Below are 24,402 nucleotides of genomic sequence, written 5' to 3' on the forward strand. Positions count from 1 at the left end.
AGAGAGAGAGAGAGAGAGAGAGAGAAAGAGAGAATATACTGTATGTAGGCCAAATAGGATTATCCTCTTAATGATGCTAATGTGAATTACTTTTAATAGGATTAAATCCCCTGGGTTTGGAGTAATAGAGAGAATCATCTTAGCTATTTCAACAGAATGTGCCTAAGTGGTGTAGAAGGGTTCTAAAAAATATTAGCATGCTGTAGGCAATGCAGTCCCAGGACATAATTAAATATCATCACTCAAAACTGGAAATTATCTTTATGTTTAATATTTAATTTAATTATTTTGTGTAAAACCATTCTTTTTAAGAAAAAACATTTTTTGAATATGCAGTGTGATATACCAGAAAAAAAGTTGCACATGTATTATTTTTCAACAGATACCCTAAAAATGAATTAAATTCCTTTCAGCATTAGTAAAATAAGAATTTATGATCCAATAAAGCTTGAGCTCTAAAACATAGGAGAAAATAAAAAATTCAATACATGGTGTTGGAATATTGATTATTTGGTGAGATGTTATCATCCTATCTTAGCTATACCTAGAATTTACTTTGTAAATAATAATTTGTAATAAATTAAACTTTATAATCAAGATACTGGGAAAACACAGATCAGTATGCATACTTTCTTATCATATCTTATCAGTATGGGATTGAAGTTCATTGTTTTAAGCATGTTTCCTCTGATTTTAAAGCCAGATACTATAAAGAAAAAGATGAAAAGTTCTGAGCATATGAACTAAGTCACTGTTGCCACATGTCATAAAGAATGTGAAAGAAAATATTTCAGACTAAGTACATTTGCATGGTTTATAAGAAGTCTTTTATCTTACTCTAAAAATAGCTCTCAAAAAATAGCTAGACCAACATTTCCCCTGGCAAATCACTGTAATAGAAAATAGGTCAATATCATGAATAGGCAATTTATTAAAAGATGCAAATTACCAAGAAAGAAGACACATTATTCACTTTTTAAGTTGCAGAACTGAAATAACTAATGACACATGGAGATGTCAAAATAAGGGAAGCTAGGCATGCTCATGAAGTACTGGTGACACTAGTGTAGGGGGCACTGTGATATGTGGCCTATGCCCTCTGTTAATGGATGCTTAGTAATCCAGGTACTGGGACTGTCCCAGCTACAGACATTCATCCGTAAATACAGTAGAAGAAAGCCTTTATCTGAGCCTACATCTGTTCCTTGTGTGGTCTACATATAATGGCCGGCTAATGTGGTGGTAAAAGCACTCAGACATATCAGCATAACTAAGAGTCATTCTAGCCGTTGAATCCCTGGAAGTAAGCTAACTATCACTTCTGGGCCATACTGGAGATTCATTGCTGCTTCTACCCAATTCATCCTTCCTTACAAGCTGGTTTCAACAGCATATTCAGTAGATTAAACTCCAAATCCTAGGTTTTCTGCTTAGGGGGAATTGGCTCTGCTACTTGTAATTTCTATACTTTTCAAGAGAAAATTGCTTATGGGTATCAATAGCTTGCTATTTCACTTGGAGATTTCATTTCCTTAAAGAGAACCATGAAAGAAAGACAAGTGTATCTCTAACAATATTCATTAGCCAAAGTCTTGATGATGTTTGAACTACATAGATAATTTTTTCACCATCTCTTAGATATTGGCAAATTGTTTCAACCATATGGTTACTATACGGCCATAAAAATGGAACCATGAACATGATACTGTCGCAAGGTATTTCATAAAATTGAAAAATAATTGATAATATGACATATAAGATGACAGATTTCTGGGGAATGTTTTGTTTATGTGCATGCATCATCACAGTCTAGAGAAAACATATTTATCTATTATTTTTCTCTGAGAATTGAATTTACACATTACTCACAATTTTGTGTTCTCTGAAAGCAAGCTGGAGAGCTAGCTCAACTGTTACACATAGTAACCACATAGTGGCTCACAACCATCTATAATGTGATCTGATGCCCTTTATCTGGCAAGTAGGTATACATGCAGATAGAACACTCATATACATAATAAAATAAAGAATCAATCAATCAATCTTTTAAAACACATTTTAAAAATGAGAAAAAGTTTAATTTCTATTTTTTTTGAAGACAAGAATGAAAATGAAATTTGAGCTCAGACCCATGACTTTTAACAAGGACAGTGCTTTTATTTATTTTGTTCTTCTTGGGGGATTCCCCAGATTACCTTTGGCATCCTTTTCAAAATAACTTCTAAGCAGTGAACACCCTACTTTTTTACTCCCTGCCGCAAATGAAAGTTTACACCCCTGTGCATGTAAGCTTCTTTGTCAAGGAACTTAAAATTAAAGGATGACATCATACTCAGAATTTGCCTAAGGATAGCTGGTATGAACTCTTTTTTAGACATAGTAACAGGATAATTTAACCAACATTACTGGGGCAGTGATTTTGGAGATCCACCTGACCTTTAGAACTGAGGAGAGTCAAGGTTGGTGGAATGAAGCAGAGACAGTATGTGCTGGTTCATGCATGGGGTGGAGTGGGGGGTGTCTTTGCAACCATCGCAGCCAGAAGAGTAGCTATCTATGAGAGACAGGAAGTTTGGTTCAACATTTCGAGAGTTTGATCTCTAATAGTTTATTTTAGGCATATTTAAACAGCAGATTTTATTGAAAAATTTGCTGACAGTAACTAAAATAAAGTGTAAAACAAAGCTTAAGACTTATATTGAAACTCTCTGTAAAGTACAAGTGACAACTTCCATAAAAATGAGTTCTATAGATTGACTGAATGTGACACTTTCCAAAAAGATAGGTTTTATAGATTGGCAAACTCACAATAAGTGTCTGAGGAAGCATCTGGTGCAGTCTAAGACACAGATAGTGCAAAGGTCACCAGGCTATTAATCATGTCATTTTCCAGCCTCCCAGGCTGAAAACATATTATACATCCCTCCCTATGAGGGGACAACCCTATGTGTTTAAGGTTCCTGAGTGCCCTAGTGCTTATCTGTGAGCACAAGCACCTCTGTATCCTCCAAAAGATGGAGCTGGGATCTGCACATTCTTCCTTCAAAGTGGCTGTGTTTCAATGTTTCCCATTTCTAGTTCTCAGTACAATCAAACATCTTCCTTTGATTGAAAAAAATTTGAATGCCAGTTTCCATGTTCTTTTAGTTTTATCTCTTGTAGTAACCTAGACTATTAAAAAAACGTTTGGACTGAGTTGGGTAATCTGCTCTTAGAAATGCTTTAAGCAAATTACACTTTAATATTTAGTTTATATGCAATAAACTTGAAAACAGTAAAAATCATGTTTGTGGTTTCAAAATCACTTTCAAAAGACCATTTTGTTATTCTTGATATTCCTCTTATTTAAGAAAAGCATGGAGAGCCATAGAAGATCCTCTGCCACAGAGCTCCATACTCAAATAGCACCAGTAGGGAATGAGCCTTCCAAGAGTGTAGACAGGCCTGTGAATGCAGGTAGGATCACCACTGCTGCTCAAAATAACCTGCCTGGAACCCTCAGGACACAGGAATGGAGGGGCAGCCTGGGACAGGAGTCTTGTGGTCTCCTTCTGCACCCACAGCTGATCCTGTTCCACAGAGCTGCATATACAAATACTGCCAGGAGAAAACTGGTCCCTTAGGAATGCCTACACTCCTGTGAGCACAGTAAGACCACCACTTCTCTTCAAATTCCTGGCCCAAGTAGAACCCTCACAGATCCATCAGGACACAGGAACCAAGGATCAGCTGGGGACAGAACCCTTTCTGGTCTCTGCACCCCAGAGCTGTACATCTCTGAATGAGAAAACAAAACCTAAGGATTATAGGTATAGAAGAGAGTTAAGATTTCCAACTTAAAGGGCCAGTAAATATCTTCAACAAAATTATAGAAGAAAACTTCCCAGCCTAAAGAAAGAGATGCCCATGAACATAAAAGAAGCCTACAGAACTTCAAATAGTTTGGACCAGAAAAGGAATTCCTCCCATCACATAATAATCAAAACACCAAATGTACAAAACAAAGAAAGAATATTAAAAGCAGTAAGGGAAAAAAGCCAAGTAACATATAAAGGCAGGTCTATCATAATTACACCAGACTTCTTGCCAGAGACTATGAAAGCCAGAAGATCCTGGGCAGATGTCATACAGACCCTACAAGAACACAAATGCCAGCCCAGGCTATTATACCCAGCAAAACTCTCAGTTATCATAGATGGAGAAAGCAAGGTATTCCATGAAAAAACCAAATTTACACAATATCTTTCCACAAATCCAGCCCTTCACAGGATAATAGATAGGAAACACCAACACAAGGAAAGAAACTATGCCCTAGAAAAGCAAGAACTAACCTTCTTTCAACAAACCCAATAGATGCAAATCAAAACAACCCTGAGATTCCACCTTACATCAGTCAGAATGGCTAAGGTTGAAAAACCCAAGTGACAGCAGATGCTGGCGAGAATGCAAAGAAAAAGAAATGCTTCTTGGATGCAAGCTGGTACAACCACTGTGGAAATCAGTTTGGCAGGTCCTCAGAAAATTGGACATAGTACTGAGGACCCAGCTATATACCACTCCTGGGCATAGACCCAGAAGATACTACAACATGTAATAAAGACACATGCTCCACTATGTTCATAGCAGCCTTATTTTTAATAGCCAGAAGCTGGAAACAACTCAGATGTCCCTCAACAGAGGAATGGATAGAGAAAATGTGGTACGTTTATACAATGGAGTACTTCTCAGCTATTAAAAACAATGAATTTATGAAATTCTTAAGCAAATGGATGGAACTAGAAAATATCTTCCTGAGTGAGGTAACCCAATCACAAAAGAACACACTTGATATGCACTCATTGATAAGTGGATATTAGCCCAGAATCTCAGAACACCCAAGATACAATTCACAAACCACATGAAGCTCAAGGAGAAGGAAGACCAAAGTGTGAATACTTCATTCCTTCTTAGAAGGGGGAACAAAATATCCATGGGAGGAGTTACAGAGACAAAGTGTGGAGTAGTGACTGAAGGAAAGGCCATTCAGAAACTGCCCCACCTGGGGATCCATTCCATAAACAGTCAACAAACCCAGACACTATTGTGGATGCCAAGAAGTGCTTGCTGACAGGAGCCTGATATAGCTGTCTCCTGAGATGCTCTGTCAGAGCCTGACAAATAAAGAAGTGGATGCTTGCAGCATTGAACTGAACATGGGGCTCCATTGGAGAAGTTAGAGAAAGGACTGAAGGAGCTGAAGGGGTTTGCAACCCCATAGGAGGAACAACAATATCAACCAACCAGACCCATCCAGAGCTCCCAGAGATTAAACCACCAACCAAAGAATACACATGGAGAGACCCTTGGCTCCAGCTGCATATGTAGCAGAGGATGGCTTTGTCGGGCATCAATGGGAGGAGAAGCCCTTGGTCCTGTGAAGGTTCAATTACCCCAGTGTATGGGAATGCCAGGACAGGAAAGCGGGAGTGAGTGGATTGGGGTAGGGGGAATGGGATAGGGTGTCCCGGGGGGTGGGCAGAAGGTGGTACTGGGAAAGGGGATTACATTTGAAATGTAAGTAAAGAAAATATCTAATAAAAATTAGAAAAAGAAAGCATGGAGAAATGCCTCCTAAAAGCTATAAGAGAGAAGATTTTCCCCAGTGGGGCATGGAGTTTTTAACAAGGAGAGCTAAATAAAGAATTACATTCCCATTTTTTTTTACAATGTTGACAGACTTCCCAAATTGTGTTCTGTTTTCAGCACTTACCTTATTTTTAATCTCAGTTTTGCAAATACATTTTTCCTTCTCAGGCTGATAATCTCTGTTTTCATATTTAATGATTTGTGAGATATTAATCTATTTTATTGTAAGCTATCTTATATAATTTGACAATTAAAAAGAATATACATTATGAATGAAAATTTTATCATATCATATAAATTCTTTATCTTTTTTTATTGCAGGTATCTTTTGAGTTACTGCAGAAATAAGAAAAGAGTAGTAATATTTACGATCCTTGCAACAATAGCTTCAGAGGACATGGCTCCTTATGTACGACTTCCTCTCTAGTCCTGTTGTTGTTTGTTTGGAATGCTATAGAACAACTCTACTCTTCATTAAATTTTTAATTATTACTTAGGGAAATTCCCATAACAGATCAAAACTATAAAGGTGAGTATTTTCCTAACAATACTGACATTTTTTTTTAAATGTTGTCAGCTTTTCTAAGCCATTCTTAGAATAAAGCTTCTTTAGAACCGAGTGCTGGCCTCCTGAGATTACCATTTGTCCTATCTTTGAGTAACATCTTTAAATAATTTCTTGATCTTGACATGCCTTAGTTGTGGTCCGTCAACTGGATATTGAACTCTTCCTGAGGTTTACTCTTTTTCAGCACTGCACGGTAAGTTATCACCAGAATAGAATGGAGTGGCAATGTTTGTCATGTGGATTATTGTTACTGCAAAGTTACCACCATTTGCATGTTTCCTATTTCTTATCCTGTGTGGGAATGGTGGGCATATGGTTAAGTTTATGTATACATATATATTGTAATGGCTATATATAGTATATATAAATAAGGTATATATAGTTAGTTATATATACATAAGCTATATATAGTTATATATGTATTTAGTTTATATACATAAACTATAAGTAGTTTATATATACCATATATAATTTACGACTCTGCCTCCAGACAAAATGAACAAAATCAAAAGATTTGATGGAATGAGGCTGCATATACAGTTGCTCACTTTCATCTGCTTTATGCCTATGCTTGAAACTGAGAGGACATCATGACCCAACATACTGCTTAGGGACACTGCCCCAGTCAACTTTAATTCGACCATGTTTTGCTGAATCACTGTTATGGGCTGCATTTTATGTTGTTCCTCCTCAGTATATCAAAATGCAGCCTTGTTTGAAGAAACAGTTTTTATGGACATAGTCAAAGGAGATCATGATAGAGTACAGTGGGTTGCTGATATGACTTGTATCCTGATAAAATGAATATATTTGAAACAGGGACACAGAGGAATGTGCATATACACACAGACATAATCACACTGACACCCACTCCCCAGAAAATACCCTATGAAGACGAAGGTAAAGACAAAGCAATTTGTTTATAGATCAAGACATGCCAAGGATGCCTATAAATCCTCAGAAGCCAGGTAAAAGCATGGGACTAGTTCTCCACAGTCCTCTGGAGGAGTTATCTCACTAGTACCATGACACTGGAACTTAGAGACTCTACCGTTCTACTGCTCAATAGACCACTCAATTTGTCTGCCATGCCACTTTCAGTGCCTGAGTTGGTCCACTAAGATTAGGCAGGACTACAAATACTTATTAAAAAAGAAAGTTATGAACATCACAATTGCTTGGTTGGAACAATGTTCCTCCTGCCCGTGACACACAGCATCTCTCTCTCCCTTTTCTTTATCATAGAATTTACCATTAATTTTCATTTTTATCTACACATACTATGCCTTGCTGCTTCACCTCCTTAGCCTCTATCCATCTATTTCACTGTGACTTGCAAAAGCCTTCCTATGTTCTCCAAGTACCTCTTATTGGTGTGTGTGTGTATGTGTGTGTGTGTGTGTGTGTGTGTGTGCAGGGGAGGGGTGTATGTGTGCCCTCAGATATGGATGTTGGGAACTGAAGCTAGGTTCTCCAAAAGAGCATCAACTGCACTTAGGGACTGGGCCATCTTTCCAGCTGTTCCCCCTAGTCGTGCAGCCAGTTTTGAGGAAGACTGTTCTAGGTGGAATGAATATCAACACATTTGAGGTAGATTTGGAAGTGAAGACAAACTAAGGCTGTGGATAAGAGTCCAGGAGAAAAGCATTGCATTTAAAGGGGTAAACTGTTGGATGACAGATTCAACCTTGCAAAGGGTTAAGAGTATTGATGCCGTTAGAAGCTTGAACTGTCTATAAGTGAAATTATGCTGACACCATAATCCAAAGACTATTCTCACCCTCCTGAGGCTGCCTGATCAAATATCTCATACAACTGGATTTCGGTTGTATCCTCTCCAAATCTAACTTTCCTAGAGTTCCTGCTGTTTATACCTTCTTCTCATCACCCACATGATTCAGCTGCATGAAGTGCTTAAAGAACTCAGACATAGCAAAATGAACCTTCTGGAAGAACAGAACAATGTAATGAAAATACCTTGTAAGAGGGTACCTTTGGCATTTATTTACATAATTAAAATGGACCAATAGAAAATGCCATTAAAATATCATGCTCTTGTCCAAGAAATATGAAACACTTCTATGATTTTTGCCTAACTATTCATCCCTAAGTGAAACCATCCATGTACCAGAAAAAGATACAGCAAAGGCTAAGAATTTATTTTAACCAGTTGACTAACTGTTTAGCTTTTATGTTATAAATTTTTTATGGCACATCAAGAGATTTAGGGAGTTTTTTCTGTTCGTTTTTAGAAAAATATTATTGGAAAGATTCAAATTGGAAATTTGATAATGGCTTAGTAATGAACAGAGACTTTCATGTTTGTGTTGTAATAGTTCCAGAAAAATGTCATCACTTAACTAAGTTGGTATTATATGCTCATTTGAACTATTTTTATTAGAATGAATATGTAGTGTTTCTGTTTCCTGATTGTCTCTATAATTATGAAGCTTTTCAAGGCCATGTACCTAGCTCTGTTCAGTTTTTACATATATTTCTTAAAGGGTAATTAGCTATAATCGTACATATTTGTGAGTCTCTGATTTATTTTTATGCATCCAATTGAATACTAAATTCTTGTTCTGTCTTTGAAGCTTTATTTTTTTGATAATTGTTTACTATTACATTGTTTCAAGTTATTGGCCACTCAAAATAAACTCTGAATCCTGGTAGGACTATTTTACCATTGTCCAAAAATTTACACTGTTATTTTGTAACTTGTGTTAGAGTGTATTAAAAAATTATCTATGCAGGATTCAAAGCTTGCTTATTGGAATCAAGTGTCACTACCTAGTTACGTCAAAATCTGCTGACTTCATTCATGCTGAGCTTATGACCAGAAAGTATGAAATTTGTTTTAGATAAGACTCAGTGAATTTAGTGCCCGTGAATGATGCCAGGTTGGCAACCTTTGAGTGGTGCCAGATGGACAAGGGAGATGTTGGTTTTTATTTTAATGAGCAGAATAGAGAAGCAGGTGCTACACGCATAGTGTCAGGTGTTGTAGGGATTTTTGACTTGCATTTCCTCTCCAGCATTTTGTCCTGTTTTGAAATAAAATAAGGGCTAGGAATGGAAGGAACAAAAGATTTTCCTCACTGAGATTCCTGAGATCAAAATCACCACTGTAACTGAGGCTCAGCAATGTTAAATATCAAGATTTCAGTACTCAGATGCTTTGTGTATAAGAGTTGTTAAAATGTTTGCATAACTATTAATGTTTAATTCACTTACTATCACATTTCAGAACTGAAGGGGACATTAGCAATCCTTTCTCCTAATATAATATTTTTTACAGGTAGAGAGAGTTACTACTGATCATGTGGCTATTTATAGTTATAACTTCAATCCAACTCATATCTAAGTCTATGTATTTTATTTATTTTTTTCTTTGTTGCTTGAGACAGGGTCTTATGTGGCCTGGCTGGCCTCTAACTCACTATATAGCTAAGAATGATATTGAACTTCTGATTTTCTTGCTTCCACCTTTTGAGTTCTGTGAATATAGGCCTGTGTAACCACACTGGTTCATCATGCTAGCCAAGCACTTCCAAGTCCCAAATCTTACTCTTTGGTTCTTCACTTTGAATCTGTCACTGTCACTATTACACTGTGTTGCTAAAAATCTTAATTAAAAGAAAAATAAGACTATCCTGTCTTGGAACTCTAATTGTACACAGTAAGTTTTAAAAGAATGAAGAAAATATATAAAGCTTGGAGGGAAAAGTGATGGGAAGTGATAGGTGAAGAATTAGAAGCAGGGGATGTGGGGTAGATTGTTCAAAATGCACTATAAGCTTGTAAGAACCATCAAGCAACAAGAAAGAAACAACATCTATTCAGATAGTGACAGTCACTTTTATCTGTCAACTTGATAAAGTTTAGCATCACCTGGGAAGAGAATCTGAATGAAACATCATCTAGATCAGGTTGTCCAGTGAATATATCTACGGAAAATTACATTAACTAATATAATAATGGGAAGATTTGTCCCACTATGGGCAGCAACATTCTTTAGTCAGAAATTTCTGGACTGTATACTAGTAGAAAATGAGCTGAGTACTCTGAATGCCTGCACTTAGTTCTGTCTACTCTTGAATGTAGATAGGATATGACCAACTGCTTCAAGTTCCTGTTTCTTTGACTACCCCAGAGTTATGGACTGTATATCCTGAAGCTATGCGCTGAAATAAATGCTTTCTCTCCTAAAACAAACAAACAAACAAATCCAAATATCTTGTTGACTTATTTCCTCCATAATTATTTGTGAAGCAAGCAAAGCAATTCACTGTCTGCTGGTACTTTTATCCAAAGGTAATTTTAACATTTAAAAATTTATTATGATATTATTATTATTATTACTGTGTGCATGTATGTGTGTGTTTGTATATAGGAGAATACTTGCCAGACACGTGTAACCATTAGAGGATTACTTTATGGGATTGATTCTCTCCTTCTATCATGATTTCTGTAGATCCAACTCAAGCCATCAAATTCATTTCTCATGGAGCCTTCTCACTGTCCAGCTGTTGGTACTGTTGAATTGAGGCTGAACATTATAAGATCCTCTATTAGTATTTCCAGGTTGATCCCTGCCCCCTTTGGCAGTTAGTATATCAGAAATAAAAAAAATATTTTCAGCCTAAATTAAATCTTCTAATTAAGTCATTATTATTTTTAATATAATCTGATTGCATTACAAACATTGAAGAAAACAATTAAATCATGCTGAGAAAGAGCTTGTCACAATCACAACACATTAATCTCTTCTAGATTATTCCATATTTTTCTGTAGTCAGAAAAGCATTTTCTTAATCTATTTCCTAGTTGTGTGGCTTATGGCTATGTCCATTTTAAGTGAAAAGAAAGTCTGTCATTTAATACAGCAATGAAAATCCTCCCTTATGATAATGTAGCAGAAAGACCAAGTTAGAGGATATAAGGTGAACAGAAAAGAACGCTCATGCAGGTATGAAAATCTACCTTGGTTTATAGCTAGAGGTTTTGCTGAACAAACTAAGACATGTTATGGTTTTGTTCTTTAATATCCCTCAGTGTCTCCTGTGTTAAAGGGTTGGTCCCTAATGTAGGAATGTTCATATATGAAGCATAGAAGAACTTATTAGATCATGAGATCTTCCATCACAATGCTTCATTATTGGGAGATATAGAAATTAAGTAGTTAAAAAAATAAATGCTGGAAGAAAAAATGTTTTGCCTGCTATCACACATGAACTAAGAACTGAAGCTGAATTTTGAACCTATGTCCTCCTGTCTCCAGAAAGTGGGTCTATGGGCTATGCCTTTGGGAAATGTAATCTGTTACATGCATATTTCTGTCTTCTCTTCTTCCAGGCAGCAGCAGGGTTCACAGATTTGCACTGCCAGGTATTCCTTGATGTGGTGGTTTGCCTCATGAGATCCCAGGAAACACAGAACAAGACAGCATGGAAACCAATCTCTGAAGTTGTGAGTCATGATAATTATTCCTTCTTCAAAATGTTTAGCTCTGGGATTTGTTCATACCTGTGAAAAGTTGATTGACATGAGTAGTCAAGATGATTTTGCATTGTTTTTTCCACCTTCCTTCTCTCTCTCAATCTCATTATTTGTATCAGGAGTCCTTCATCCTCAGTTTGTGATTTAACTTGTTTTGTTATCAGTTATGCATAGCTGGAACCATGTCAATCTCTGGACAGGTTAAATCCAGTTTGCCTACACCTGTCCTTCCTTCCTGTCTTCCTATCCATCATTCCTAGCACAATGAGGTTCTAATAAGATTAGCCATGGACAAAAAGGGCCATAAAAAATACTTCATCTTTTCTCTTGCTTAGTATATGGGGGGGACTGTGTCAAATTACACCTTTTGGTCACGTCGCTCTATTTCTGTACCTCTCTTCTGATGAAGGTAAGTTTTACAAAGCAGGATCAGCAACAAAGGGTAAGAATTTTTGGAAACAGGAAGATTTAGGTTAAAAATTCAGCCTTAATTCTTGTTTTCTATTTGACACTAGACAAAATACTTTTTCTTTCTAAGGATTCTATTTCTGAGTGTCAGAGAGAGGCCTAGGTAGATCATTCATGCAAAGACCCTGACAGAGAGCAAGCTATAGTACACATAGATTACATTGGGAAACTGAGGTGTATAGAAGCAAGAGCTTGGGTTCTCAAGGCAGGAAGACAGATATTTGAGTCTGGTAGGAATCATCACTGGGAAGCCATTTTCCTTCAGAGATTTAATTTTCTCATCTGTAATAGCACCTATTCTTGCAGAGGACTTAGTAAAATCATAGCTCAGCAGTAACTCTAGGTCATAATCTAGGAAAAGATTCAATGAATAAGTCCACATTACATTATATTCCTCCTTCTGTTTCCTCAGTGCTGTGTTTGTTTTCTTCCAGGGGACTTTGCTCCTGTCTCATGAACCTCCCAGGAACTGAGTGCATTATCCAGGGAGCTGGAAGGAATCTACATTCATTCGTTCACCTACTTACTTATTCATGCGTGCCACAAATATCTATTAATAGCTATGTGTATCCTTACTTTGACCTCCATGTGTTGGACTTCCTCTCAGAATGGACAGGCAGGGTTGCGTCGGCAGAATCCTGCTCAACAACTTCCACTGACCCTTGTCTTGCTGTGGCTACTGGCTTGTCTTTCTCAGTTATACATAATTCATTCTAGCTTCAACCTAGAATGGTTTGTTTTTTACCCTAACAGTCCCCTAAAGTTATATTTTCTTTGTTTCAGGTCTATGTTCTTGTGCTGTTGAACATTAAAAAAAAATGAACTATTTGGGAAAGATAGGAAAAAGTTAGAGGATATTATCCATACTTCCTGTATCTTGCAAGGACTTATTAGGTGCTGGGCATTGCGGTAGTCTTCATGGATATCATTTGTGAATCAGCAATCTATGTCTGCATAAATATTAAAGTTTAGAATAAAGGAGGGCAAAATAAATGGACAATTAAAATATTATGTGGTGACAATTTCTTTGACAGAAGAAAAATGCAGGCTGTGTATCTGATTCACACCTGACCATTTCAAGAGCAATGTCTTAACCAAGAGAGAGGCCTAGAGGAAAAATCAGTATTCCAGTCCAAAGGGAGTGCAAACACTGGCAAGAAAGGTCATAATTTGATCATGGTAGCAGGCAACTCTATGTGTGGTTGGAGAGGAAACATCCAGCAAAAAGGGACCAGGTGTAAGCTACAACAGAGAAGCGATTTTAAACAGGGCAGAGACATTGTCAAGTTTGGTTTTATAAGGCTGATGTTGGCAGGAGCCCATACAATGATGAGGAAGGAGGGCAATACTGGACGCAGTCCATCCAGTTAGAAGGATTTCGCAGTGATTTGGGCAAACAATGAGATGTCTCTAGCCAGACACATGGAGGAAATGGGCAATGTCCTGCATGGATCACTTTATGAATTTGTGCAATAAATACATACTGATGTTGTGCCAGGCATTGTACTAGGTGTTGGAACTTAAATTTTAATCAGAAAAGGAGCATTCTAGCTCCTAGTGGACAATTCTGACTGTTTGACAGTAATGCTCAAAATGTACTAAGGTGTCTCAGGACAGGAATTTGGTGATATCATGGAGAGGTCAACTGAAAGGCAAGCAAAAAGCGTGAAAGGCAAAATCAGAGGAGGGTCCTGTATTCAATATTTATTGTGTGCTACATACTCTTCACAGTATGGAAGAGGGAGCAATAGAAAAAGAGAAAAGTGCTTGGGTCACAGTGCTTGCTTCTTTTATTCAGTGGAAAGTGTCCTTCCTCATTGTAACTCCTGACTGTGAACAGGAGGCTAGGATCAGAGATGGTAACAGAAAGGTATAATGGAGCAGTATCCAGACAACTTGGGAAGATAAGGAAGCTTGGGAAGAACTGGCGAGCTCAGATCTATAAAGGCGGGACATGTTATCCTAAAAGATGTCAACCGAGAATGCATCAGTGAATAGTACTGCATTAACCATACTCCTGTACTCTGAATGGAGATGGCCTAGGTTGAAAGACTGGAATGTTAATCATGCCTGGAAAGAGGAGGCTGTGTCAGTCCATATCCAGGCTCTGTGGGACCATCTGGAGCTGGGAAGTGCAGGGAGCATCAGAGTAGCTTGTGAGCCTAGACAGTGTGGGGCTAGCCATTTTGCAGCTGTCTAGGATGCAGATTCCAAGGGAACATCTGGAATTGTTGCAACAGTCTGTAGTTGATTTGATATCTGCTGGGACAGTAGGTAAAGGTAAGGAGAGCAGGGAGAGGCTTTTATCTTGGGCATACATTTGAAACTTAAAGCCTGTGGTCTAGGTATTTGGGGGAGGGGAGTCTTGCAAGATCAGGGAAAGGCAGAGAGAGACAGAGAAAGGGGGAGAAAGCCCAGCACCAGGGATAGACAGGTGGGAAAAGGTTGACTGTTGGTTAGCACGAGTCCATTTGACCTGGAACAGGTAGATTCACGTTGATTTCCTGAAGCTTATAAGATTTGCATAAGATTATAAAAAAGGTGCAAGTTTTAGATATATTGGTATTGTCATTGTTTGTGATCTGTACTGCAATTCATATTGTAGAAAGGGCAGTAGATTTATGTTTTTGAATTATAGTAAAAGTTTGGGGACCTAAACAATAGCATAGAGAGAAGGAACCCCATCTGAAACAACTTTTCACATTCCTTAAATTGGTTTCTAAGCATTAAATTTCTAATATGGCAAGCTCACAATTTAACTGTTTCTCCCAATGGTGACCCTTCTGGTACAGCAGAAATTTCAGCCTCATTAAGAGGAGATAAAATATGTGTGGGAAGACTTTGGTGGCTCTTCAAGCATTTAAGTGTAAGTGGGCCTCTGCTCTTTGTCAATTGAGTCATAGCTAACTCTTGTCTCTTGCAAGCTGGCTCCTTCATTGCAATGGTGCTGTCTGATGGGCTGGACTGTGCACTGAGAATGCTTTGCTGGAACCCAGATATGGGACTGTGACCTTTAAGTATTTTGTAGAATTTTCTTGATATTTAATGCACATTATTGGATTTTACCATTGTTTGGTATAAACATGAGTAAAATAATAAGTAACTTCCTTTGTTCATGCCACCACAAGAACGGAATCCAAATACATCACTGTTTTATGAACTCTAATGAGATGCTTCAGTCATTCTCCTATCTTACTAAAAATAGCAACATGATATAATTCACAGTCTTTCTTTCCACATTAAAAATGTGGATGCATGATTTTAGCACATATGCACATGTGTCTCTTCGTGTTTAACCTCTGTTACAAGTTCCTTTCCACAAATTGAGGACTTGCTGTGCAAGATAGATTCCTAATATGCATTGAAAATCTCCACCATGTCTTTCAGGCCATTGGGTATCACTTATGAAAGCAGAGTATATTTTGATCATGAGCTCATCTTTCTTTAGTTTACTTAAAAGAAATAGTTATAAATAGAAGTGACAATTTTACCTTGATAGTCCTAGATTAAAAATGCAAATTGAAACTCTGTGGCCTCATGTAGGTTTATCTACAAGCACTTAAGAATGCTGAGGCAGGAAGATTATTAGTTCAAGGAGAGTGTGAATTACAGCAAGATCCTGAAAAAAAGAAACAAAGAAAAAAAAGAAACAAAGAAAGACAAGACAGGAAACAAAAGAGAGTTTTAACTGAAATGTGTATCAATCTATTGTGAGATTTTTTGGAGACCTTTGCTTTAATATTAAAATTGAGGCAGATAAAGATTAGGTATCATTTGCTGGCTCACTTAAGGTTAACAGCACCACAGGTAAAATACTATGATATATAAAAAGACATCTTTTAAGATGTGTCATTATAGTCTATTTAAAAGTGAAAACATAAAGTATGAGCATGTGCTGGATATTAGAATGCCTATTAGCAGTCTAAATTCTTCTTGAAGTTCCCTCTAAGCAAACTGAAGTGACTTGTATCCATTGGTAATGCCTGAGGATTGGTGATACAAATATTTCTGGAGGAGTCTTTCAGAATGGCCCAAAATCTTTCTAGCTCCCTTGACGTTTCACTCTAACCAATGACTTTGCAGTTCTTTTATTTTCCTGAAACAATGTGATGTGCTATAATAAGAATTCAATCTGCTCTGATATTATTGCATAGGAATATTCATCAGATGCATAAGCTTAGACACGATTAGGTCTATTCTCCTCAGAGCCTTTCACACTGCTCTTTCCTATGAACTCGTCCCTAGTATGGCTTTGTCTCCCAGAACAGCCTTTTTAGTGCTATAGACTTAAGACAGCTGTTTACTTTATTCATCCATTCATTTTATCCACAGGCATCATGTTCTCTGTTTTATTTTCTCTCCCATTACTTTGGGTGCTATGAGACCTTGTTATTGAGGTCCTGTGCCATTGTGAGTTGATAACTTTGGTTTGGGGCCATGATCTCTTCTTTGCAGGCACCTGTGATCTGTGTATCTAGTTAAATTTCTTACAAGAATATAGCATAGCCAACTGAGGTGGACAAGCCTTGTAATCCCAACAATCAGAAGGCCAGAGTGGGAGGCTTGTCTCAAATTCAAGAACACCATGAACTAAACAGTGGTTATCAGAATAGCCAGGGTTGAATAGTAGGACATTATTGAAAGAATTAGTCTTGAAATTATGATTTTAAGATGTGCCCCTAACAAGTAAAAAGTACCAAGCAGATTCAAGTCTGTGATGAGGAGGAATGTGAAAGAGGAAATTGAACTTTCCTTGGTCTCCTTTGAAAATGAATATGATTGGATCTGAACTCTAAAACTGAATGCACATTAAAAATTCAAAGGTACCTGTAGAAGTTCAAAGTGTAAGCAATATAAATTTTGGCAAAATAGGAGCGTAATGGAAACAAAATCGGTGCAGAAATGCTTGTGTTTGCCACAGTCATTCAGAATAGTCTATCTCCTCACCCAGAAGATAGTTCCAGTCTCTTTGATGTGTTTAGCATCAGCCAGATGGGGCCAGGCTAAACAGCCTTTAGCCATTTTATGAAAAGATGGTAAGTAAATTCTAGGATGAAGACCAAAAGATAAGCACAGAAAACAATCAGGTGTCTGCACGTCTTCTGCTTTGTTTCACTGCCATGTCAGTCTTGGTTAGTTATGTTTCAAAAATTAAAACTAACATAGAGATTAACTAGGAGCAACTCCATGAGATCTCTTCCAGTCCTTCCAGTCCCATAATGTGATGCCATGAAACAGAGTTCAGGAACTTGCCCAGTTGCACATCTGTCCCTCTTTCAGGGTTGTCCAACACTGCCTGTATCCATGGAAAGGGGGGCTTCAGGGTAGATATTTCTAAGTTACAAAGGAAACTCAATCCAGACTTCAGTTCTGGGCACCTTTCCTTGCAATTTAAAGACCATTATCAACTATGCCCATAACGACTTAGTTGCTCCCTACTCATAGAGAACATGCCAACTCATACAGCTTTAACACAGGAATATGCTGCTCCAGCTTGACTACCATGAGCATAACTGATACCTTAGGGTTTCTATTCCTGCAGAAACATCATGACCAAGAAGCAAGTTGGAAATGAAAAGGTTTATTCAGTTTACACTTCCATGTTGCTGTTCATCACCAAAGGAAGTCAGGACTAGAACTTAAGTAGGTCAGGATACAGGAGCTGATGCAGAGGCCATGAAGGGACGTTACTTACTGGCTTGCTTCCCCTGGCTTGCTTTCTTATAGAACCCAGGACTACCATCCCAGGGATGGCACCACCCACAATGGACCCTCACACCTTTGATCAGTAATTGAAAAAAATGCCTTACAGCTGGATCTCATGGAGGCATTTCCTCAACCGAAGCTCCTTTCTCTGTGATAATTCCAGCTTGTGTCAAGTTGACACAAAACCAGCCAGTACCCCAAGGAGCTATCCAGCAGAGCATCTTCAGTGAATCGCTGCAGAAGCCTACATACCCATCCTGTCTGTTAGAAATTGTTTACTACAGTGTAGGAATGAGTGTTTTCATCCCTCTAGATATGTCTGTTATCTAGGAAATGAAGTTTCATGACCCACTTGATCTACTAAAGTTAAAATACCAAAATTCTTTTTTTTTTCCTTGTAGGATGAAACATCTGCTTTCTTGATTTAGGAAGCAATCATTTCAGGTATGAATCTAGGGGAGCTGACTCCTTGTAAGCTTGTAAAGTTTTTGATTGCTAAAATCTAAAAGTGTTGGTGAGAACCTTAATAGTAGCAATGCTTTTTAAGTAACAAAATTTCTCTCTGGAGTTGAGATAATCAACTTTTCAGATTAATAAACTATGTAACAAAGCACTTCCACATTCATAAAAAAGTTCTACATGACTCAGATATTGTGTTTTGTCTAGTATCATTTGTGCGGGACATAATGAAACTTTGGTATCTATTGTATATATGCCTGTTTTACTTACATTTTGTATGAGTTAATACATAGAAAGAGATTTACATTAAGCAATCTCTTTGGTGCTGGACAAATTGTTAAGAGGATGTATTGTTCTTGCAGAGGACATTTGTACAATCCTCAGCATACACATGAATGAGATAGCTTACAACCACTTGTAATTCCTGTTCCAGAGGATCCAGTGCCCTCTTCTGGCCTCTGCTGATACACACATCTATATGCACATACTCACAGACAGGCACATATACACACACACACTCAGAGAGAGAGAGAGAGAGAGAGAGAGAGAGAGAGAGAGAGAGAGAGAGACAGACAGACAGACAGACAGACAGACAGACAGACAGACACAGACACAGACAGACACAGAGTGACAGAGACATACAGAGACATACACAGAGACAGAGACACAGAGATAGAGAGACAACTACACAGGGAGAGACAGAAAGACAGTGACAGACAGAAAGAAAGACAGAGAATCAGATAGACAAATAGACTGGTATGCACACACACAGACACATGGACACACACACACACACATAGGCAGACACTCACACATATACACACAAAGTTACAAATAGATTTTTTAAAAATTTGTGGTCTCTCTGTCAAGAACAACCACAGTAAGTTCAACTAGTTGAATAAGATATTATTTCAATATTAATACACTAATAAAATTTTAAAAATCAATAGCCTGTTCTTGATGCTTAAAATTATTTTAGTGTCAAGAGATCCCTTGACTGGCTGGCTTGTGTAAAGATAAATTTCATCTGTAATATTAGGCTTACACTTCCAGAATTCTAAATTTTCCATTTTTAAAAATAATTATAAAATTAAGAAATCCCACTATCCAGTCTTATTATCAATAAAGCCTACTCTTTTTTTCCTGTGATACTCTGCCTACTCGGTTTAGACTCCAACTGGCTCCATTAATTAGATGTATAATAACTATATCCATGACCCACTTTTATTTGTTTTTAAAAAATATTATATTTTCCATTATTTAAAAACAATTTTCAAATTCCAATATATTTTAATTATAAATATATTTTAATTATAAATATATTTTAATTATAAATATATTTTAATTATACTCTTTCCCTCCTCACGTCCCTCCACTCTTACCACTCAACTTTACATTCTTTCTCAAAAATGAAACTTACTACAAGAAAACTCAAAACCAAGAAAACAAACTAAAATCACATCCAGAAAAGAAAACAACAATAATAACAACAAAACCTCACCAAACTCTAACCAAATAAAAACACATATGTGTGTGTGCATGCACACACACACACACACACACACACACACACACACACACACTGTGAAGTCTATTATAAGTTCCTCAACTACTCCTGAACAATGGACCTGTCCTGGAGCGGTTGATATACTTAGTGCCGCTCTGTTGGAAAAAACTGGTTTTCCTTCTTCTAGCAGGTATAAGTGATAGTTCAGTTGTTAACTTTTACCCTAGTGGCTGGGTTTTCATTCGTTCATTCATTCATTCATTCATTCATTCATTCATTCACTTTTTAAAAATATAACAAATAAATTATAATAATATAAAACAAAAAACTGTCACAGACAGGTTGGGCAAGACAAAGCAACGGAAGGGAAAGAGCCCAAGAGTCAGAGACCCGGTCATCAGCCACTCAGGAATCTCATAAAAACACTAAGCTGGAAGTGACAGGACATGCACAGAGGACCTGGTGCAAGCCCTGTGTTGCCTCTGTGAGTTTATCCGAGCTTCCATTACGCTGATTTAGCAAGCCTTCGGGTTTTTTGGTGCCCTCCATTCACTCTGTCTCTCACCTTTTTTCTGCCTCTTCTTCTGTGGAGTTCCCCGAGGCCTGTGGGGCGAGATCTGATGGAGACATACTATTTAGAGCTGAATATTGTAAGGCTTCTTACTCTCCCTGTAATATCTGGCCAAGGGAGGCCCGATTTTATAGTACTTTAGTCATTGTGGGAAATACTCTGAGACATAGGCATTATTTGTTTGCTCTTAGTTCAACTAATATTTTGGTCTTGTTCTCAAAAATATAATAAATGACATTGTGAATATCCAAAAACTTTGACTATAATTCGACTGGTTTCAAACATTTGAACACTTGATGAGGTACTGATTAAAACATAACATATAATTTAGGTCCTTACTGAAGCATAAAGAGCTATCCTTGATTAATATAACGTACTCATATATGAATGTTGTCCCATGTAAATATGCTAAAACAAAATATACTGAAATAGTGCTCAGATGGTGATATGAATATTGTGGTACTTATAAATCATCACACAGACTTTCTGACCATCCAGGTCATTTGTCAAAACCACAAGGAATAAAAATAGGTGTGAATAGTTCAAACAGCACCACCTTTAGACTTTCAGGTGAAGACCGGGGAACTGACTCAGTGGGTGTGGAGCTTGCAGTGAGTGGAAGCATGTGGGTTTGAGTTGAGTCCTGAGAACCCACGCTCAAGGCTGGGCATGGCAACATGCCTCTGTAGACCCATGCTGTCCTGAAGGTCGAGAGGAAGATCCTGAGGATTCATTGGTAAACAAGTTTAGCCCCAAAATGGCAAACTTGGGTCCAGTGCCAAACTCTGTCTCAAAAGCATGTTAGAGAGGGGTACAGGAAGACACCTGAATTTTTTTCTTTGGACTTTATGTCAGCCCATCCAGATGAGCATACCTGCATAATATGTTTACACATATTCATAACACAATTACATACATCACACACACATGGGCACACATATGCAGCCTACCTGTTTTGCAGATAATATTTGAGTTATCATCTCAATTTTGAGGAAAACCAAAGTGAGTGCTAATTTTTCAGAGCCAAAGAGTTGACTCAGGAGTGAAAAGAACATGCTGCTTTCCCAGAGACCTCTAGTTCTGTTTTTACTCTCTATGTTAAACATCTCAGAAACATCTATAAATACAGCTCCATGTGGTCTTCTGGTAATTTCTAGCCTTGGTGAACACCTGTACTCACCTGTACAAATCTAGCATACACACACACGCACACACACACACACACACACGCAAACACAAACACAATTAAAAATAAAATGTGCCTTTAAGAGAATAATAGGTAGACATTATTTCTAAAATATACATTTGCTTTTCTGTCCTATATGTAAACAGTTTTTCTGCTTGTTAATATAGTTATTGCTGCTGGGCAGTGGTGGAGCATGCCTTTAATCTCAGCACTTGGGAGGCAGAGGCAGGTGGATTTCTGAGTTTGAGGCCAGCCTGGTCTACAGAGTGATTTCCAGGACAGCCAGATATATATATATATATATATATATATATATATATATATGTATATGTATATGTATATGTATATGTATATGTATATGTATACATATATACTTATACATATACATATTGCCTAGTACTAAACTAAAATTTTTGTAGGATACTTCTTAAGTTCAAGATAAGGTGAATGATCTTACAATTTTTCTCAATTTTCATCTTCTAGAAATGAATTTAAATTTTACTTCTCTGGAAATCTGAATGAGTTGAAGAACACCATCAGGTTATGTAAACAGATGACATATAGACTAGGTGTTTGGAAAACTGAGAAATACATTCAGGTCAAAATGATGCCAGCTAAAATCAGAGTGGGTCTGGGGACTGAGCTGGGGGGCTCAGTGGGAAAGTATATAGCTGTATTCTACAAGAAGGAAGGGGCATGGTACAGAGTGGAAAAATAATAAAGCAGCAAAAATTTGGATGGATGAGAAGGCACCTATCTCACAAAAGTTCTTAGGAATGAGCTTTGGATTCGATCCCATGTACAGAAGGAGATCCTTTCAAACAGTAGTCAAATGCTAAACCACTTTCAAAATTGTTTCAAACTTTCCTGCTAGTGAATATTTTTATTTTATTTATGGCTTTACTAGATACTGCCACTGGAACAACCCTACCATTTTTTTTCTCATTTTTTTCTGTGCCTTTTCTTGGCTTGATTTGTGATAATAACAGTGGATATTTCTTATTTTCTTCCATGGATACATATCTAAAACACCAAATTGGATACCTAATTTGCCTTATGATAAGCCCACTATAATTGATCATTGTTATCAATGGAAATATAATTTTTGTTGGTTCAAAGTAGGATAATTCTTGGTTGAATATTGACAATGTATTTTGTAATGTAAATATAATTTAAACTGATATTTTAAGGGTTTTGTTCTTGTAGTAGTGATGGTGTGTGTGTGTGTGTGTGTGTGTGTGTGTGTGTGTGTATGATATATGTGCACATGTGTGCATGTGTGGTATATTTGGACCTGCATATGCAGGTGACACAGGAGGATATCAGTGATTTACCACTCTCCACTATATTCCTTTGATACAGTGTCTCTTACTGAACTTGGAGTGAGACTGGCATTTTGCAAGCCCTAGTGATCATCCTGTGTTTCCCTGAAACAATACTAGGATTACAGGTCCCTGTGCAGCTATGTCCAACTGCTTATATGGTTGCTGGGATTTGATCTCAGGTCCCTATGACTGCACAGTCAGTAGCCTGACACACTAAGTCATCTCTCCAGTTTCTAAACTGATAACACAGAGAAAAATTTCCTTAGCAAGACTCAATAAATAGAAAACGTCTCATTTTTTTTGTACTTTCTGAAAATGACAGATTTTCATGCTCACAATGGAAACACAAAGCACTCAAATTCACCCACTGCAGAAAATGCTCAAGACCTCCCAGGCATAACAAATAACAGCACCAAAGAGGAGAACATAGCTTCTTTCTGCATCGAGAACCTGAATTACATCATGTCTGGAGGCACTGGTGCATAATAGTGCAGTTTCCAATGCACTGAAGTGTGTGAGGACCATGTAAAAATAGGAACATTTATTCTCTTGAATTATGAATCCTTGGGTGCATGAACATTTTCTCATTTGATCTCCCAAATCTGTATCAGTACCTAAAATCACTACCATGATACAACTAAGAAACTTTTCTATTTTATACCCTTAAAAGTCAAAAACTCATAAGACTCAGAAACATAAAATGGTGTTCTATAATAATTAAATCATTTTGTTGCTCCAAGTAAGAAGTGCAAATTTAAAAATTCACCATAATTTCTAGACATTTGGTCCAATCCTTGAAGCTGGCGAAGACTCATTGTAAAACACCTTTGCATTTGGTTGCATCTAGAAGCCAAGGTCTTCATGCAAACTGAACACACAGCAAGCACAGATACAGAAAACAAGTCTATTTCTGTTCGTTTTTACAAATCTGAAGACTAAAACCCAAGCCAGTACCAGATGTAATGAAAGGATTTATTAAGCACTTTGTACAACTTTCAGTACACAGTAGGTGCTAATGAAGTATCTGTTCAAAGGTGGGTGGTTCTGAAATCACAAACTGTGGAAGTATTAAAATATCTTCCTAGATTTTATGCCTCATGTATTGGAATAGAAATTGAAACAGGTTTGGCTCCCTGTAAAAGAAATCCATGAATTATTTATAATTGAGGGCAGACCATAAAAAGGAATAACAGGGCACAAATATCCATAATTTGGTCATTTGCAATGGAAGCAGAGCATCAGATCTGTCTGATTAAAATTAAAAGTGCTGTTATGAACTTAGCACATGAATAAAGCAAAAGTCTAGTGAGTGTTTTAATGTGCTATATATAGATATTAGCCAGTGTTGATATCAATAAACTGGGATCAGCTCGGGCCTTCAACTGCTTAGGTAGGGACCTAGTTAGGTAAAATATTGCACAAAAGAAGTGACTCTCAGTGGACCTCTGCCAGTTGTAGGAAGCTCTGTTGGACAGAAATAACCATGAC

General features: G+C 37.4%; 1 protein-coding gene across 1 annotated transcript in view; it reads right to left on the reverse strand.

The window, feature by feature from the left end:
- Positions 1-24,402, reverse strand: part of Gpr85 (G protein-coupled receptor 85) — a 43,614-nt gene that overhangs the window by 7,489 nt on the left and 11,723 nt on the right. The gene's annotated exons all lie outside the window — the stretch shown is intronic.

This window comes from Mastomys coucha, unplaced genomic scaffold (genome assembly GCF_008632895.1).
Source record: "Mastomys coucha isolate ucsf_1 unplaced genomic scaffold, UCSF_Mcou_1 pScaffold20, whole genome shotgun sequence".
Lineage (NCBI taxonomy): Eukaryota > Metazoa > Chordata > Mammalia > Rodentia > Muridae > Mastomys > Mastomys coucha.